This window comes from Nymphalis io, chromosome 1 (genome assembly GCF_905147045.1).
Source record: "Nymphalis io chromosome 1, ilAglIoxx1.1, whole genome shotgun sequence".
NCBI classification, from domain to species: Eukaryota; Metazoa; Arthropoda; class Insecta; order Lepidoptera; family Nymphalidae; genus Nymphalis; species Nymphalis io.
Window position 1 is genome coordinate 9,760,141 of NC_065888.1, and position 11,716 is coordinate 9,771,856.

Below are 11,716 nucleotides of genomic sequence, written 5' to 3' on the forward strand. Positions count from 1 at the left end.
AATAAAGGAATTCATTAATAGATTTTTTTAACGATTTGCTTCGATGATGTATACAGCCTATTATAATAAAGTTTAATAAAAACTAGCCGATGTTACACTTAATTGTTGATTGCTATCGGTTATTCTCGGCAACGTTTACTGCTTGTAAATTGTAATGATTTGACTCACGTTATTTGTTAAATAATAAATTTATAAAATGAAATATTTATTGAGCTCTATAGAATAGAATATTTAAGTAGAAAATGCTAAAAGATAATCCGTTGCGTGAAATATGAATTTAAAAAATACTGTTAAGTTTTGTATAACCCTATTGAACTTTTTTGCGGGTTGAGATTTATAATGGACATTTCAATTTGTTATTCCTGGTGCAAGCTAGACAATAGTGGAAACAAGTAGCAAAAGGATTGGCGGTTACAACAAATCACGAATATCTATGTCTAGAGGTGATCTATTAGTGATCGGTGCAATATTTTATGTTATAAAAACATGTATAGATTGGTTTTCGCCCGCGGCATCGCACGGGTATTATAGCAGAATTACTTTCGCATTTATAATATCTGTTTAAATGTTCATCAGTAATTAAGAGTTACAGTCAGTTACAGTGTCTTTTATATACAATAGAATAGCGCTGTACATAATTTTAACATTCATTTCAAACAAACAGTTTGAAGTGGTTTTGAGTGTAAACAAGAAACCCTTATGGTGTTGCTATTAGTTGCGGGTAGTTTGCATCGTTAGCACGTATCATTGCTTAAACAGAGTAAACCTTGCTCTGAAGATCGTTGACTCACGCACCGTGGGAAATAATCGCTGATTGTATATCAGACCTTCGCGTGAAGGCAGGTAAATTAAGGATGTATAACTACCAAGTTATATTAATTGATATGCAAATATTGACAGCAATACATATGCAAATATTCAGTCTTTAAATCTAGAACAAATAATAATTTTTATAAATTTATGTAAGTAATACACAAACGATATATTCGTATTTATTTTACGGAATATTCTTGATCTTTGGTCAAAATTGTAACAAATATATCCAAAGGGCTGTGGTCAGTCCACCTAACATCTCGGTCTTCAGACTCAATGTCAATGTCACCTTCACACTCGACGGGTTCACACCACTTTTGTCCTTTGCGAATCTCAACCCTCTCAGAATTTAAATGTCTGATAACGATCCTCATAATATTCAAATTGTATTATCTATATTGTAAATATTCCAAAAAAGAAATGAAAATCAGTTTTTAATTTTTTTTGACATTTCTAATTTTATCGTTTTTGTTATTGGAAACACTAGCGCATACTAGGGATTTCTATAACTGTGAAATATTTTGCAATCAACGAATAACAAGTCACAAATTCTCATCGAAATCTAATTATTTTTAATATAATATAATATTTAATTATAAAACTGTAGTATATTGCTTCAATATTTAATAAAATTGCCATTTAATTTTCACATATATTAAAAATTTAACAATATTTTTATATGCATTATCAAAACTTATATAGATTTTAACAATATATTCGTATTTAATAAACAATTTATTATGTTGTTTATATATTACCTCTCGTCTGCTTTACAGATCAATGAACTCGAGTCATTCATCGTCGTTTTTATCATTATATTCACACTATTTGCATATATTTGCTTAGTGGGTCAGGTTTAAGTGTTGATCCATGGCGTATATTTAAATAAAAGTATGTGGGTGAAGTAACGCGAATTGTCACGGAATTCGGACGACTACGGTACTCGAAGCATGTGTAATTCACTTGTAAATAAATGTTAGTCGTTACAAGAATGAGCATGTAATAAATCCTTCATGAAAAACTATGCTATTTGGGTTTATGTGATTATACATAATATTTCCTAGCTGTACTGTAATATTTATTTATATTATAAAACTACAGGGTTGTGTTACGAAAAATCGTTGAAAAATACTACATTGTCTATAGTTTAATCCTAATATATTTGATTAGATACTATTGACAGTCCGCCACAAGGATACGTGTGAGTGGGGTCTATGGCAGATAGCTCTGTGGCAATTAGCACGTAAATAGTGTAAAGTTGATGAATAATCAAAGACAAAATACAAATAGCAACAATAATATAGGTTGCTATTGTTGATCGCAGGAACTACAACTCGGATTTGTTTTTTTTTCGTTGGATAGTTCGTTTATTAATGAGGGAAGACTGTATAAATTAATGCTACAAATTTAATGAGGGTAACACAGTAACCACTTTGACCAATATTGTTGGTTATATGGTAATATTGGTAGTATAGTAATATGTTTGATAATTTTTTAGAAAGATAATTTTCATTAAACTTTAAAGAATTAGCACAAAATTAAACACACATCGTTTTCTACCAAAGCTTACAAAAATATATTTATTAACAACTTTTTATTAAAGAACAAGTAAGATCAGCATATGGTGTACAGACATTGCAATAGATAACTACAAACATTTTTTATATATGTAGGTATGAGATAAAGCAATAAGCAACAATCAAATTTTTTATCTTTTTAATTCCAAGAACAAAAAAATATATAATTAAACATACCTACGTAACGTTAATTGCAAGAACGCACGATGCAAAAAACTAACAACCGTCAAACAGATACATACCATAAGTCATAAAGTATAGCAAAGAATAGCACGGTCAAGCACCATGGAGCAGCAAAACAATCATTATTATCTCGACGCCGACGGATTATAATATTATGAGTGGAACTTGGACAGGCCCATGCTGCACTAGAGCTTTACAGTATGAAAGACGTAATTTTATGCGACACAATGCTTGCATAAAATATTTATTGATATCTCTTGAAATTAAGCCACTATCTTCTAGGTTAGCAAATTATGAATATCTCATTTGAAATTTATATAGCAATGTTGTAGTTTGTAACTACACCGAAACATAATGAAAACTTAAGTTATATTTTTTTTATATGTAAGTACGTTTTGTTTTGATTTATTTTAACTATCCTGTATGAAGCGATTCTAGATTTTACGTGTCAATAGCAATATAAAAACGTCGTGCAAATTTATACACATTTAAAAATTTGAAAAACGAATTCAATTTATTTATCTTTATGAAGACTGTCGGGACGGTTATGTTAAACGTTTCCTATTGGCAAGATCACGACTTAATAGTCTTGATACTGGTATCACGACTGCTCACGTCGTCCTTACAGAGGTGGCTTAAGATCCATTGACCTTGGGAGTGACGTCACGCAATTAATTGTAATTTGTTGTCTATTATGACAATTACCTAACGTAAGTATTATTATTATCATTTATTTCTTACTTCACGTGTATAATATTTTGTAAATAATATTAATACTTATTTTTTATGCTTTTTTATACATATGCGCCAAGAGGATATGATAAAATTATAATATCCGTCAAATAAACGCTGATGTAATTTAAAAATAAAGTTAATAGCAATTGAGTGAATTAAAAAACTGACAAAGAATTATCATTTGCTTGATGGTTCTGTTGTGATCGAAAAATAAATCTATTTCGATCATAATTTAATTGTTTTTACAATATAAATATTTGGAATATAATTATTTAAAAAAATGTTAAATATAAATTAAATTACTAAGTATTGAAGTAGTGATATAATGATGACGTCTTCCTGATACCGACTTTGACTACTGCGACCATTCTCTCGATGGAGTCTAGTCAACTGCACAGGGAACACTATCGTGCATAAGTGAGTGTGTATATACACAGGTAAATACAGTCTCTATTCCCTCACTTTCATAATCCGATCAAACGGCAAACCGACACGACTGGACAGAGGTCGGGCCTCGGGCGCAGGACTAACGGCGTTACGTGCTTTCCAAGTTACGAATATAACACTCAAAACTCTGAAATGTTACTTAGATATTCTTGAAAAAAAATTAATAGCTTTTTACAATTACAATTATACTAGGGCTATATTTATAACCGTTTACGACAGCGAGTAAATAACGATAGAATTGTCTTTAGAAAAAAAAATACAAACTACCCCTACAAACTATAAAAGGAGGATAAAAAGAGCAACTACAACCGATTAAAAATTATTAATATATTAAATAAATTAAAGATAAACATGGCATTCAATGCTTTCATTAATTTTATCATCAACATCTAAATTAATTTTAAGTATTTTAGTATTTTAGTAAAATACTCTAAATATATTCCGCAGGTTCAGTAACAGTAACAGCCTGTTAATGTCCCATTGCTGGACTAAGGCCTCCTCTCCCTTTTTGGGGAGAAGGTTTGGAGCTTATTCCACCACGCTGCTCCAATGCGGGTTGGTGGAATACACATGTGGCAGAATTTCGATGAAATTAGACACATGCAGGTTTCCTCACGATGTTTTCTTTCACCGAAAAGCACGAGATGAATTATAAACAGAAATTAAGCACATGAAAATTCAGAGGTGCTTTAAATAAATAATATTATGTACGTAAACATTTTAAGCGAAATGTCAAGATTTTGCACAGTTAATTAATCGAGTCATTAGTAAACTAGTTTCCATTGAATTTATTAATTTAAATTAAAATCTAATTACATTAGATTATAGAAAAAATATTATTAGGTGTATCTCATGTCAATTTAAATAAAATAGTATTCTAATAAAAAATATAACATCATAAAATTCTCTTAAGTATAAAATGTACTTTTTATTTAAAAATAATGTATTTAATGTATAAGCACTAAAAACTGCTTATCTAGCTGTTTGTTATATAATTTTCTATATTTCGTTCGTATTGGTCTAGTTCTATAATTTTTGTGATTCTGTTATTTTGTTTCTATGCGCTTTCACGTCTTAGCTACTCAACCTATTTTCATGAAACTTAGCATACACCTTCCGCCTTGTCAAGTACAGAAAAGGAAATAGGATACCTGCCTCGCACATGGCGAAACCGTGGGGGGAAACTAGTACAAACATAAAAGATTACAAGTGTAAAAGAAAATTTTATGATGCTTGAAATGCATTTCCTTCAATGAGTTATGGAAATGATACCGAAATTATATTTCGGATATGTTAGACGTTATTAAAATAAAAAAAGATCGTTTCTAATTAAATTAATTTAAAACAAGAAGGAAAATTTAAATGATTGCTGTTTTTTATTAAGAAATTTCTATCCATTTCAAATACTCGACGTCCATGAATTTATCACTTAAATACGGGAGAACTAAAGTTAAGCAGTTGAAGCCAGTTAGGTACTATTCTCGCTGTATGTAATAGCTTAGAAACAAGCGCTAACAAAATTTTACCTAACAAAGCGGTCCAAGTTCAACGGGCATTACGTGGCGTAACAGTTTTCCATTCAATGTTAATGCCAACCGCTTCATAAAATACCGTCTCCATAATTCAATACCATCTCCCTAGTTCATAATATCGACAGAACTGTTTCTCTTACGTCATGGGTAATTTATTGTGTCTAGAATTTATTTACAGTTAATGATGCAAGAACACATAATTGTCATTGTGTCAATGTTAACATTACATTACATTTAATGGCTTATATACAATTTAGGGACTGTACTTTAGGAGTATATCGTCGCTTGTAAAATGTTTTAAATATTATTAAATAGCAAATCTTAAATATTATGTACGTTTGTTTTGTAAAAATGTTTTTAATCGTAAAGTATAATTTAAGGTTTTTTTTTAATTCTATATACAAGGACAGTCCTTAAACGTCTAATACTGAACCATATTTACACGTGATTTCACATGCTGCTTCGCTAAGAACTGTACAACTACATAAGGCAGAATTTCCTGCAGGCTTGCTCAAATTTTTTTTCCTTTACTATCAACTAAAATATTTATTTTAAAAAAATCAATACATGCAGGTTTGCTAAATGCATTTATCAATAATTAAGAGCCGAATTATAAACAGAAAATAGGCACATAAAATTCAGTGGCCTTAGGACTAGATTTCAAAATGCTATTTTAGATTTATATACGTGTTCTACACATTACCGTATTCTATATTTGTGTCAAATAATCGTAATTAAAACAAACTCTTAAGTTGAAATAATACCAATAAAAATATTTACCTTCTTAAAATTATTCGGTCCCTTTTATTTGCAAACAAATTAAAAAACTTAAGAATTTCTCTTGCAAAGGTCGATGATAAGAGAAGCCCGGCGGTTGGGAACTTATTTTCTTTCAATATTGAATTGGACATTTGAATGGCACCGCGTGATTAAACATTAAATTAAACCTTTTGATAAAATGATACTTTTAAGATTGAATGAAAGACGCATTGCATGAGATACTATACTAATGGCATTTTAGTATTTGTTTTAGAAATTACGTTGACTAAAACGATATAAGCTGATGTTCCTGGAATGCTTGTAATAAAAACAATAAATTCATGCAATTTAGAACTATTATATGCTATTAGTCTTATGTTACATACCGAGTCTATAATAATTATTATTCAAATAATAATTATTTTTTATTGCTTTAAATTTTGCAAATCATCATCATCATCAACAGCCAATCGTTGTCCACTGCTGAACATAGGCCTCTCCCAAGGTGCGCCAAAGCTCCCTGTCCTCCGCCTTCCGCATCCAGTTGGTGCCCGCCACCTTCTTAAGGTCGTCGGTCCACCTGGCTGGAGGGCGCCCTACGCTGCGCTTGCCGATTCGCGGTCTCCACTCTAGGACTCGTCTGCTCCAACGGCCATCGGTCCTACGACATACGTGACCAGCCCACTGCCACTTCAGCCTGCTAATTTTGCAAGCTATGTCGGTGACTCCGGTTTTTTTCCGGATAATCTCATTTCTGATCTTATCCTTCAAAGATACTCCGAGCATAGCTCGCTCCATAGCACGCTGAGCGACTTTGAATTTGTGGACTAGTCCCGCAGTTAGTGTCCACGTTTCGGCACCGTATGTCATGGCAGGTAAGACGCATTGGTTGAAGACTTTCGTCTTCAAACATTGCGGTATAGACGACTTGAGGACTTGACGAAGGTTGCCAAATGCTGCCCATCCCAAGCGAATTCTTCGATCGGCTTCCTTCTCGAAGTTGTTCCTACCGACTTGTATTATCTGTCCTAGGTAGGTATATTCACTAACAACTTCGAGAGGTTTCCCCTCGACGTATATCGGTCCCGGCACGACATGCCTATTGAACATGACCTTGGTCTTGTCCAAGTTCATACTGAGACCGACACACCGGGAAGACTCGCCTAGGCTACGCAGCATTTCGGTGAGTTGTTCCAGCGACTCTGCTATGATGACGATATCGTCGGCAAATCGAAGGTGTGAGATATACTCGCCGTTTACATTGACTCCATACCTAGTCCAATCCAGCGTTTTGAAAACGTCTTCCAACGCGTTGGTGAACAGTTTCGGGGATATTACATCCCCCTGTCTCACCCCTCTGCGCAGTTGGATCGCCTTCGTCTTACAGTCCTGGATGTGGACAGTCATTGTAGCGGCGTTGTACAGACATCACAGTACCTCGACATATCTCCAATCGATATGACATCTCTGCAATGAGTCGAGCACTGCCCAGGTTTCGATGGAGTCGAAGGCTTTCTCGTAGTCCACAAATGCCATACACAGCGGCTGATTGTACTCTTCGGTCTTCTGCACAATCTGCCGAACAGTATGGATGTGATCCACGGTGCTGTAGCCTGATCGAAAGCCGGCTTGCTCTGGGGGCTGGAACTCGTCAAGTCGTCTGGCGAGACGGTTCGTGACGACTCTTGAGAACAGCTTATACACGTGACTCAGGAGGGAGATTGGTCTGTAGTTTTTCAAGAGGGTTTTATCACCTTTCTTGAAAAACAGTACCACCTCACTCCCGCTCCACGTTTCCGGGGTCTTGCCATGTTGGATGGCGGAATTAAAGAGGCTTGCTAGCTCTTTCAAGACCGGAGTCCCGCCTGCCTTAAGCAACTCTGTTGTGATTCCGTCATCTCCCGGAGCTTTGTTGTTTTTAAGCTGTTCTAGAGCCGCCCTAATCTCGCCTTGGTCAACGACCGGGAGCTCCTCGGAGTAATGGCGCATAAGAGGGGCGCGCTGGTCATCAATACTGATTCCCACGGGTTTATCCGATCTTGAAGAGAACAACTGCCCATAAAACCTCTCTACTTCTCCGACAATCTCAGGCCTAGAGGTAACGACCCCACCATTTTCAGTTTTAAGTTTTGTCAGACGCGGCCTCCCAAACTTGCGAGCGAACACTTTCGATCCCCGATTTTGCTCAATCGCAGCCTTGATGGCACGGGTATTGGAGCGTCGGAGATCGCGTCGCGTCAGCGTTTTTATTGTTCGGTTTAAGGCCTTATCTGACAAAAACGATGGTAGTTCTCGTCGTTTTCTCATGAGCTCGAGTGTCTCAGCAGAGAGTTTTGGTGCGTTGTCTCTTCTCTGTGGCGGAAAACACTTGCGGGATGTGTTTTGCAGTATTTTGACCAGCGTGTCGGTTCTCTCATCAATGCTGCTTATGGTTTCCAACGCGGTGAATTGATTTTGAAGTTCCATTTGGAACTTTTCGGAGCCTTGAGCAGCTTGGAGCATGGTAGGTCGGAGAGTAGACCTCATCATTCTCGATCTTTCGGCTTTTAAGTTGATATTTAGAGTGCCTCGAACCAAGCGGTGATCACTTCCGGTATTAAACCTGTTGATCACTGAAACATCTCTAAATATGTGCCTTTTATTCGAAATGATAAAGTCTATCTCGTTCCTTGTCACGTTATCGGGGCTTCGCCAGGTCCACCTCCTCTGAGGCTTCTTTTGAAAGAAAGAATTCATCAAAAAAAGCCCCTGCGCTTCGAGAAAGTTTACCAGCATTTGCCCCCTGTGATTTCTGCAGCCCAAGCCGTAAGGTCCGACTTTCGATTCACCGCTATCTTGTATAAAAGATACGTACTGTGTCACTCATTTAATAGAGGCGTTCCAATCTTGAAAACGGATATACTTACGAGGAACATAATTATTAATTATAATAAATGTAAGAAGATTTGTGTGACATTGAAATCTAGTTCAGAAAACTGGAACGCACTACAAGATAAGTAAATTTAAATTACGCATTAAATTATTGAACAGATATTTTATGAATGTGTTTAATTAGATTAGACAAAAAGTAACTGATGATGATAATGTTGGTCACGGCGGCTAAGCCAACTGCGAATGATATATTATAGTGCACACGTGTGTGCGCAAACACAGATGCACTCTATTGCCTGACACAATACGATGGGGCGGCAAATCCGACACGACCAGAAACAGTTCAATCGCAGGATCAACGGCTTTACGTGTTAAATAACTATTGAGTGTCTTGCTGGTTTTCTAAATAGAATCTACATTCAGAAAAGATAATAGTTCTACATTTAATTTCTTGTTAATTAGTTCTATAGTGCTTGTAAAAGCGTCCTGGAATAAAGTTTATATTAATAGGTTTATTTGTATTGCTATTTCACAAAGACAATTAATTATTTTATATTTTAGTTTATCTAACTCTTTTACAAAGCGACAAATAATCAAGAAGCATAGCATCAGACATGAAAATCTGACGTTATTATTTTAACATTAAGAGAAGCGATTTATACGAGATTATCTATTGTAATATGTATCATTCAAGTTTTCCTTAAGTAAACCTTAGATATATATGACACGTTCAAAGGCAATTTAATTGAATGCAAATCAATACTCTTATTATTAAAGTATTTTACAATATATTACGCATAAAAATACTTACGATAATTTATTTATTTACATTATTAATCTAATCGCTTTAGTTGCATCTGTATCGGACATAATAGCTCGCGTGTGACTCACCGGATGAAATATAATTAACCGGTTTTTTAATTGTCATATATTGTAGGCTATAACGGTATTATATTTTGTTTTACTATAGACTAAAATTTTATTACGTCTTAATTAAACAGCTATAGCCGTTTCTATGCATATTTGAATTATATTACCAAATAACATTTTTGGCGGGACTTCTAATGACAGCACAAAAAGATATTTAGTAAGGATTCGTGATAAATAGTTAAACCCAGGCGTTCATCAACAAATCTGTAGATAAGTTAAAAATACCTAAATCCTTATGTTTTTGTTTAATTTATCACAGACTTGAAAATAATTTTAATTTCACACGCTTTAAAAAAAACAGCCAATTTCAATTTATTTAAATACTTCGTTCGAACAATGAACTGTTAATTTTATTAACTATTCTTTTTTATTTCATAATTGTAAGTTTAAAACCAGTTATATAACATGCACATGTGTGATTATCGCGTGGATTAATTATACGCATAGAAACAGGTTCGATATCGCGTATCGATTCCAGCCTTGCCTGTAACGACTCAGGATAAGTGGCGTTGATGTCTTTTCAATAGAAATAATAATATAAGTAACATTACTAAAACTGTGCCAACGTAATAAAAAATATTTTATTGTGCGCGAATTATATAATTTTAAGAAATGTGTATAGTATTATTTACATATTTATTTTCTGAAAATTCTGACGTTGAGTTGGAGCTTAACTCTGCGGACGTGCTTAAAATGTAGTGAATATTTTCAAGTTCATTAGCACCATGAACTTGGATGTATATCCTCAATCACAATATTGCTTGGAATACTATTAATTGAAAAATGAATCGGAATAGATTAAAACATTTAAATTCTACATTATTTTTTTATTTTTCTTTTTTTATACGTAAAAAAACACTCACCTCAATAATGGAAGAGTTCACCAAACTCCAACCAACTGTTTAAAATAGGTTTAACAAACACAGATCACTAACGAGTTCGTTTGTTTGTTCATAAAAATATTTGTGTGCCAGTTAGATCAGTATACGATCGTTTCGTGTTTGAAACGCGTCAGACTACCGCGCGTTGTTACTGCCTCGTGGAGTGTGCGCCTGCGCAGCGCTTGAGCATTGAACTGGTGCGCCAACCCGCCCGCGGGGAGATGCACACCACATCATAAGTGCGGCTCGATGAGTAAAACCTCTCGAACATAACGGAGTCGCCTTAATACTGAGTTATAGAAAACCGCAAAAATACGGAAAATTGCGGTTATACCGAAGCGTGATAGTCTAATCGATCGAGCTTTAATTAAAAATATCTGCGAAACGTTATATATTGATTGCAATAATTATACACTAACTAAGCTGAACTTTATCATGTAACTATTCCACCTTTTCTAGAAATAAAGTCAATAAAATTTTAATTCCATTTTTCGAAATTAAAAACAAACGCCTAAATTACACATTCTATGCGATACACTAAGCTTCTAAATAAGTAAACCAATGGAATAGGTTACAGAATAGAGTTAGTTAATAGTCGAGTATTACGGTTTGAAGGGATTGCTAGCGACATCCTGTGAGTATCCTAGACATCCGACCGGCCGTCGAACCCTGGACGCGGCCCCTAACCACTGCCCACAAGTCATGACAAAACAACTCGTCGCGTACATTATGGATAACTTTATCAACGATTACAAACCAACAAATATTTCAATAACTGTGTCCCTTGTCGTAATTTATTTAATGTATTTTTAAACAACCAATCGATATAATGAAAACAGGACTATATCTTTCTTTTCTTCGAAATTTATACGCGTCCGCTCTATGATCATGAGAGCCGTAGTCTCCCAAAATATTAAATATTCCTTGATAGATAACCTATATGATACCGGATTGTTAAATAACACTTAACCGGAACACTTACGGCTTT

The 11,716-nt window shown here is 34.5% G+C and overlaps 1 protein-coding gene across 2 annotated transcripts in view; it reads right to left on the bottom strand.

The window, feature by feature from the left end:
* LOC126772739 (uncharacterized) overlaps nucleotides 1-10,876 on the bottom strand; it is a 53,402-nt gene extending 42,526 nt beyond the window's left edge. For both annotated transcript variants that reach the window (XM_050493391.1, XM_050493305.1), the window contains exon 1: nucleotides 10,711-10,876. The gene's annotated coding sequence lies outside the window, so the exon portion shown is untranslated. The remainder of the gene's footprint in view (nucleotides 1-10,710) is intronic.
* Between the last annotated feature and the right edge of the window lie 840 nt (nucleotides 10,877-11,716).